The sequence below is a fragment of the Rhamphochromis sp. 'chilingali' genome, assembly GCF_963969265.1.
Source record: "Rhamphochromis sp. 'chilingali' genome assembly, chromosome: 4".
Classification (NCBI taxonomy): Eukaryota; Metazoa; Chordata; class Actinopteri; order Cichliformes; family Cichlidae; genus Rhamphochromis; species Rhamphochromis sp. 'chilingali'.
Window position 1 is genome coordinate 26,651,484 of NC_137948.1, and position 9,285 is coordinate 26,660,768.

The following is a 9,285-nucleotide window of genomic DNA, read 5'->3' on the forward strand; positions in this document are numbered from 1 at the left end:
GAGTAAATTCTTCTTCACTCCATCCTTCTCTCTCGCTCTCCTGCCTTCATGCTTCTGCAAGTCCTCCTGTCATATGTCCCTGTCCTTCCCCTCCGCCCACCGCCACCACCTCCTCCCCCCGTCTATGTGACCCCTCATTGCCCTCTTGCCAGTCTCTATTATTTCTGGCTGCCCAGTGGCCTGGTCAGGCTGGTGTTCCGGGGCTCGAGGCAGCCCATGTTATGACAGGTAACACTGGGCCACACACTCTCTCAGGCAACACGTGGAGGTCAGCCCTGTCATACCTGTCCACAGCTTCACTGCGCACAAGCACGCACACACGCGCACACACTGAACGGCATGATTCACTGTGTATGGATAACTGCCAGACAGCCCCGGCTGTAACCTTAGATTCAGCACAAGTGAGCGATGAGGCACAGTGCCGTAGAAATACACCTTTTCCCGCTCTGTTCCTTTGTGCTTTCCAAACAATGTCTTTTTTTTTTCTAAAGGTCTTACATGATGTGCTGCTTTTTCAGCCTTGGCAGCCAGTAGGAAGGCTGCAGTTGCTCATGTTTAGCACGGAGAAAGAGGATTTAACTGGATAGTGGTTGTTAACTACTTCTAGCCTCCCCTCTCTGCTGGCATGGACTGCTCCCTGTGTTAATGACCACTCACAGTTGCTGCCCTGAGGGGGCTGCGGGACAGAGTCAGCCAACATCAGACCCTCGCAGCACCTCCAAGACCATCTGCTTGAACAACGGAGAACATGTTCCGCGTGTTATTCCTCTCCATCCTTTGTCTTTTGCTTGTAAAGGAAAAAAAAAAAGGAGATGCCAAGTCACAAATGGGTTTTATTCATAATGGTTTTTAAAGGAATGGTTTGCCTCCTTTCCTTCCAGCTGCCCTCTTTCAGCCGAGGAAACGCCAGGTTTTACAAGGTTCAGGGCCCATAATGAGAACAGCCATCCTGAGCAAACTCGATCCACACTGGACAAGATGGTAGCGCCCCGGCAGTCGATCAGCAGTTGTTGTTACCTTGGCATGTTTCTGGCTCCCTGCTTGATCCAGGGCAGCGCCCCACCAACACTACCAGGCCTACAAGGGCCAAGGGCACGGCATGGGTTTGTTACGCCAGGTTGACATTTCAGGGAGCTTTGCCAGGACAACGTAGCACATTTTGTCCTCCTGGACAACTCAGGCAGATGGGCAGGCGTCAGTGCCAGGAGCACTGGACTGTACCGGACCACTGGCCTGGCAACTGTCAGCCAGCTAGCCACACAAAGCTTTTCCTGGCACACGGTGGTGGGGGAGGTGTCTCTGGAACACGTGTCTGTTTTTGAAATTCGGAGTCAGAAAATAAGATCAAACCATAAATTAAAAAACAAAAACACACAAAAATGAAATCACTCCTGTCACAGCGCTGGCGTGCCAGTACAGCAATGAAATCTAGTTAAAAACACAAAGAAACAGCTTACTGAAAAACATCTCACCTGCATGTGTGACAGGTGCTTCAGAGGCCAGCACGGCTCATACTGCTGACACATTCATTCACAGTGTTTCAGCCCACGGAGTCTCCGGCAGGTCTGCAGATGAGCAGTAGTTTCTTAAAAATGTATGGATACAGCCAACAGCAGCTACAATAGGAGAGCTTACAGTTTTAAAATGCACAGTATGCTGGAGAAAAAGGTATTTGTCCCCTTGATTGTCACACATGTTTATCAAGAACATTTTTAATGTTCAGATAAAGATCAGCTAAGAAAATGTAAAATGCAGTTTAAATAATGATTACAATTATTAAGGGAAAGAAAGCTATCCAAACCTACCGTGGCCTAAGTAGAAAAGTAATTGCCCCCAAAATCCAAGAACTGGTGGTGCCATCCTTGACTGAAGGAGGTGCAATAACTGACTCCAGCTTCAGGGCATGAACCGATGGCCGGACATCATCCTTCAGGATTTTCTGGTAGAGCAGAATTCACGGTTCAATCAGTTACGCCAGTGAATCTGAGGCAGCAGAACAGCCCCAGACCATCACACTAACACCACCGTGTTTGACTGTTGCTATAATGTTCTTTTAATGAAATACTGTGTTAGTTTTAAGGCATACTGTAACAGGACTTAAAGCTTCCTAAAAGTTAAACCTTTGTCTCATCAGTCCACAGAATATTTTCCCAAAAGTCTTTTGGTAAATGTGAGACGAGCCTTTGTGTTCTTTTTGGTCAGCAGTGGTTTTCTCCTTGAACTCTCACGGAGGCCGTTTTTGTCCAGACTCTTTCTTATTGTTAAATCATGAACTCTGACCTTAACTGAGACATATGAGCCCTGCAGTTCTTAAAGATGTTGTTCTGGATTCCTCTCTGACCTCCTGGATGAATCATCAGTGCGTTCTTGGAGTAATTTTGGTAGGCCGGTCACTCCCGTTCACCACCGCTCCATTTGACGATGATGGCTCTCACTGTGCTTCACTGCAGTCCTGAAGCCTTAGAAATAGCTTTGTAACCCTTTCCAGACTGATAAATGTCACTGATTTTACTTCACATCTCTTTCTTTCAATCTTGGCCCCATGTTTTGCTTTTTTAATTTCTTTAAGCTCACTTTGTCAGACTGCTTCTCTGGTTTTCAAGATTCAGCTTTGCATTGATTGCAAAATATTTTTAAAAAATAAGTATATTTTAATACATTACATATTTATATGTTGCAGTGATATGCTTTTGAATACATAAAAGCATCCAACATTAATTGCTTTGTTATTGTTTTTGCAATATTTTTAAAACTAGAAAGGTAAATATGATTATATATGAGTTAAAATAACAATTCTTTAAATAATTAGATTTATTTTGGCAGTTCTGGACTCTTTAGTGGATGTCTACTGTTATCATTTTCAAATGCGACGTAGGTCAAAAAAACCCAGATTGGATCAGAGTGGTCATGGATTTGTGACTTTTCGTGCATATGTGTATAAATATATACAGATCTCCAGTACACCAGTGCTGGCATACACCTGTACATCTGCAGCGGTGAAGTCTGTGTTGTGCTGCGCATCTCAGCCAGGCCTGCTTGGTGGGAGGACCATTAATCTTAGCTAAATCAAATAAATCAAGTGCACTTTAGAAAAGAGCTGTCAGTGTAATTGTAGAGATAGCCATTCCCCTGCTACCCCAGGGGGAGCGCTATTGAAAATCGTGCCAGGGAATGTGCGCTGCCATCCAAAAGGACAAAAAAAAAAAGCAAAAAAAAAGCTAAGACTCTGAGGAAAGACGTACTCGAGGCTTCCCTCTGAATGAAGACATCTGAAGCCTCCCAGTAACATGATGCTGATGGGGACGTTTGGGGCCGTGGTTCTGCCACAGACTTCATCATGGTGGGATTCCCACGCAAGGCCGCTGCAGTCTAGCAGGCCTCCGTTTGTGTTTGATCTTCCCCGATGTTAAACGTGACCAAAACACTCCCCAATGCTCTGCTCTCTGCAGTTGGCACTGCTGTTAAATGATTTTTCTTTTTTCCTGAAGAGCGAGCCGCCATGACGATAAAACATCAAACCTAATCTGCAGCACCATCCCGCGCGTCTGCGCAGAAAGAGCACCGTTTGGTATTTTCATTTTAAAAGAATGCAAAAGCCTTTCAAGGAAACCAAAGGTCGCGGGGATGAGACAGAGGAGATAATGGGGATGGAAAGAGCAGCATGTGAAAAGGCTGCCGCTGCCCTTGTCTTCCCTCTCAACCAATGAGGGTTAAATGACTATCTGGGCACCTTGGCAACCATTTCTATGCTTCTTCTTCTTCTACTTCTAATTTAGCTGCAAGCATTCATCAATCAAAGTTTTCTGGCAAAAAGTAGCAGGTATGCAATTAAGATGTCAAAAAACAAAAAAAGGAACAGGAAGAAATTCTCCCCCCACCTCCACACCTGCTTTTTATTGTTATTGTTACAAATAAGCATGATTTCTTCTCCATGTTTCTCAGGGTTCCAGCAGATGGTGCCAAAAAGTGTGGGCGTCTTTGTGCGGTCAGGAACGTTCCTGAGAGGCGAAGAAGGCCGCTGTCACTCCACTCACCTTCACATTAGGCAACACAACAGCCAGCAGAGTGAAGCGGGACAAAGAGGTTCTCGGATGAAAGGCGATGGTGTATTTCTTCAGGGTTTCGCTGCAGAACACGTTTACAAGAGCAGCGTTTGTTTGTTGGCAGGAGCCTCCTGCCAGTGCCTATTAATAGTTAGTTATTTATAGTTTAAGTTAAACCACACTTAAACCGACTGAAAGCGGTGGTTAGAAGTAGGAGAGAGGTGGGGGGAAAGAGACATGGATGGATGCAAACTCTGTTAATTGTCTGACCCGCTCTCTCGCCTCAAATGAGAATGGATGGAGGGATTCCCGGTGTCCTGATTGGAAGATGGATGAGCGCGCAGCTTTGGCTTTAATTGATTGAAGACAGGAATTCAGTTAGGGGTAATTGAATCATGGAAATCATTAAAAAAGCTCAAGTGCAGGAGATAATTAGGAGAGCTAACCAGGTTGTAATCAACCCTGGTCTTCAGAGGGGGGGAGAAAAAGAAGCTTCTTACCCTGCAAGATTTAAGTTTCCCTTCTTTGAGCTTTGAAGCTGCTTTTGTGTCTGTGTGTGTGTGTGAGTGTGTGAGTCTGGGATTATATTTATTAAAAAATGAATGCCGTGCTTTAATATTTCCGTTTACTTTTGCCTAATTGGTCTCCAGGCCAGTTTGCTGCTACAGATTCCCAGGGTCAGCCAGGGGTCAGCGTTCTACTTCATTACTTCATCCAGGGAAATGAGGAGCCTGATTAGTTTGGGCTCGACCTTGGACTATTCTGTTAAGCTCTCTCCTCACTTTAGATCTCAGCAGACCACCCCCACCCCCAAAATCATTGAAATCATCATGGTAAAGAGAGGGGGGGAAAACAACCGGGGTGCGTGTGGATGTTTTGAATGATGCAGGGGAGGCTTTCTTTCTTTCTTGTGAGCTGCTGAGATTCGGTGGGCGATATCTGTAGGTTCAGTGTCACGGTGGATGTGAAGTGCAGCACGGACTGTTACCCATAGAAACTAAGTAACCTATGGCTGGCGACTGTCATAGAATGCCATGGTAACAGCAGAGACTGGCTTGTTTCCTATCTATTTCAAACACACGATCATACTTAAGTAGAGCTGCTCTCCCTCTGCCCATTACCACCACCCTCCTCCACCACCTCCTCCCTCGTTCTCCCTTCTATAATGTGTTTGTCATCCAGTTGGAGTGGCCAAGCATTAGCTTTATATTTGAGGCAGCAGCCAGCAGGGGGTTATGATCTGTCCCCCTCCTGCTGATTCAGGCTGCCCTAACTCTGGATATGCCAAGCCCAAAGACTTGTGGGTAATCCCCCCACTCGCCCACACCTACCTCCGCTCCCCAGTTTTCCTCCAACCCACCCGCCACCCCCCTCCTCCCCTGCAGTGCTTCCTGAATCAGATTGCTGCTGACCCCCGCCGAGTGATGTCTCACCCTGGAGGACGGGGGAGCGGGCGCAGCAGGGGGAGCAGGCAGGCAGTGATGCTATGCCCCCTGGGCCGGGCACCAAAACCTGCATTATAAATCCACGTCCCCACCATGCGTGTCCAAATCAAGAGCATCCCAGTGAAGTGACCCTCCAGGCGATCCCACAAAGATGATCTGAAGCGTGCATCAGGTGCTGACTGCCCCTCTTTCTTGTTCTTTCTTTCCTTTTTTTTTTTTTTGGAACATGTGACATCATCGGCTGGCTCTTCTGCATAAAATCAGCCGCTCTTCCAGTAGCTGGCAACCAAAACTTGCACAACTTCTGCAGGCGTTAAGTGCTCGAATCAACATGGAGCTTCACATTTTTACCACTTCATTTCTGTGCCTAATTTTTTGTCAGAGATGAATAGATTTACAAATCAACAAGCAGCCTCAGCGGAGCCTCGCCGCGCACAGTTTTAGCCTTGGCTTCAACCCATGCCAAATCGATTCCAGAGGTCATTTTCCCTTTCCTTTTTCTCTCTTTCCCCTCCTGCACCACTGGTCCTGCTCTGCAGACCCCACCCCACCACCACCACTGTACTGAAGTCTAAGACTTTGTGTGTTTATTTTCTCCTTTGGAAGGAAAAAAAATCAGATCTGTCTGCAGTTAGCAAAGCCTCGCCTTCTTCACAAGCTCGACAATGGAAGGATGGGGGAGGAGGAGGAGGAGGAGGAGGAGGAGGGGGGAGTCTCAGAAGTATTGATGTGGAGTGAGGAATGCATGAAGTTTGCTGCGAGATGAAATAAACGGTGAGGATATATGAGATGAGCGTGAGGGGTAAAAAGGAGAGATGGTGCTATAAAGTAAGGAGAGGGGGGAAAAAACAGAGAGTGAGGTGGATGTATTGAGGAAAAAACAGAGAGATGGAGAGAAAGGCCAGGCAGCTGGGAGCTCCCACAGACACGCACTTCTGTCTAAGCAGCTTTCCTCTCAGGGCAGGGTCGCGGCGGGTCATGGCGGGATTACACTTTTGGCAAACAAGAGGGAGCTCCTTTCTCACAAAGCCGCGCACGACTCCCCCGTGACTCTCGGCAGCTGTAATAAAGCCAAGGCAGCCCTGAACCTACAAACAAAAAAGCTAACACGCTATCGATCCACAGCGGCCAACTTTCACGAGGTGGTGTCGAGAGGTCGACACCGTGCAGACAGCTCGGGCTGGGGGTGAAGGGCTATTATTGGGATGAGGGAAAACTCTGGCGTTTGGTCTTATCGCAGAAAATTCCTCACTTAAGTTTGGCAATTTTCACCAAACTGTCAGCGCAGGGGATTGAGTTATTGTTATTCAGAAGATCAGTTATATATATTTATATAAAAAAAATTGCAGTCTGATATTCCAATCACCACAATCCAAATGAGTTTTCCCCCCCCTCTCTCTCTATCCTTTCAATCAATAGCCACCCCCTGCAGTGCCTCCATGTCTCTTTACTTCCTAATCAACACTTCCACTCATAGGGAGGTCAGCCGAGCAGGCGCACAGTGCCCCGAGCGCTGCTTTGAACTTAATTAAGCAGCTTTAAACACAGCCGAAAAAGATTCATTAATACACAGGCAAGATGAGCAGCTAAGATGAGAACATGACCCCCTCCCTCCCCTCAGCAGAGGCGATTCGGCTCCGGATGGCTGTTGAACCCACAAAGGGTCAACATTGGGAGGCGAACGGCTATGAAGGTCCCGCAAGGACTCCCAAATCCTTTAGATTTGATAAAGGTTCCATAAAAACTCTCTTTTTTGGCTTATAAAACCTATATAAACCTTGTGTATTTGCACAGAAGTAAAAAAACAACAACACCTTTATAAATATATATATATCTGTGTGAAGCACAAAGAATGAAGGGGAAAAGAGAGGTAAAGATGGAGGTGTGCATGCGCCTGGAAGGCTGCAGTGTGCCACCAGGGTGCTGTGAGGCAGGGCCTGTTAAAGGAGAGCTCCAGACCAAGGTGTTCTATAGCTCGGGGGCTAACGGTGATAAATGAGTCCCTTAATGTCGGCAAACACTTTATCTCTGCTTCATCTGTTTTCATTAGGCAGGGCCAACCTTTGGCTGGGAGAGAACGTGCTGTAACTTTCATTACTACAACACAGAAAGGAGAGGCGCAGAGACTTCCCATCGGTCTAATAAAAACACCAGCTAGACCCCATGACAGATCCTATTCCTTATTATTACGATGGCATGGCGCTGTTATAAATTTCGAGAATGCCACGTCCCTCAAAGATGATCGGTGCTTCTCCTTAACTCGCTGCTCATGATTTCTGCTCCTGTGGGTCTGAGACAAACTTGTAATCTTTCTCACTTCTTATTTCATCTTATTATTATTCACATTTGTCGCAGCATTGCTGAATAGCCACCACAGCGCTTGCGTTCATAATCAAGATGGCGGTGGAGGAATTAGGGCTTGGTTTGTTGTTGCTGAGAAAAACAATCTCACTGCATGCTTCATTTAGTGGCTGTTCTGTTCTTTCCCATCATGCACAGAACACAGCTTTCATTAGCAGATTGTGTTTGCTCGGTTACAAATGTAAATGTTTCAATTTAAGTATTTCATTTTTCAGTCACTCATTTTCATCTTTTTCACCCTGAACTGTTAAGATGACAGCCTCGGCACATTTAGAATCACACTCTTTGTAAGCTGACGCACACACTTCATTAGGTACGTATGCTTATTACTGCACATTTCTAATCGGCCAAACACATGGCAGCAGCTCGTCATGTAGACATGGTCAATATGACCTGCTGAAGTTTGAACTGAGCATCAGAATGGGGAAGAAAGGTGATTTAAATTACTTGGCGTGGTTGCTTGCATTTCAGAAACAGCTGGGATTTTCCCACACAATCATCTCTATGGTTGGAAAGAGAAAATAACCAGTGAGCTGGAGTTCTCTCTGGAGGTCACAGAAGAATAATCAGCCTACTTTGAGTTAATGGGAGGGAAAAGTAACTCAAATAAACATTTATTACAGCAAAGGTTTACAGAAGAGCATCACTGAATGTACAACATGAAGCAGATGGGCGACAGCAGCAGAAGACCACTCCGGGTCGTCACTCCTGTCAGGTAAGAACAGGAAACTGAGGCGACAGTTCACGCAAGCTCCCTAAAACTGGACAACAGAAGCTTGGAATATGTTGCTTAATCCGACGAGTCTCAGTTTCTCCAGCAATTTTCAGATGGTAGGGTCGGAACAGTGCATGGAATGGGCTTCCATGGGCAAACAACTGCATCCAAGCTTTGCATCGCCAAGCTCAATGCAAGTGTCGAATGCAGAGGTGTAAAGCACGCCACCACTGGACTCTAGAGCAGTGGAGACATGCTCTGTGGAGTAATAAATCACGCTTCTCTGTCTGGCAATCCAGTGGCCAGTCTGGGTTTGGTGGTTTCCAGGAGAACGGTACTTGTCTGACTGCATCTGATGGGTGTAAAGTTTGGTGGCGGGGGGATTATTGTGTGGGGATTTTTTTCAGGAGCTGGGCTCGGCCCCTTGGCTCCAGTGAAAGGAGCTCTTCATGCTTCAGCATACCAAGATATTTTGGATAATTTCATGCTCCAACCTTTGTGGGAGCAGTTTGGGGACAAGTGCTTCCTGTTCCTACATGACAGTGCACCAGTGCACCAAGCAAGGTCCATAAAGTCATGGATGAGCAAGTTTGGTGTGGAAGAACTTGACTGGTCTGCACAGAGTCCTGACCTCAACCCCTCTTATCTTTGGGATGAATAAGAGCAGAGACTGTGAAGCAGGCCTTCAGGTCCAACATTAGTGCAATTGTGAAAGAACGGT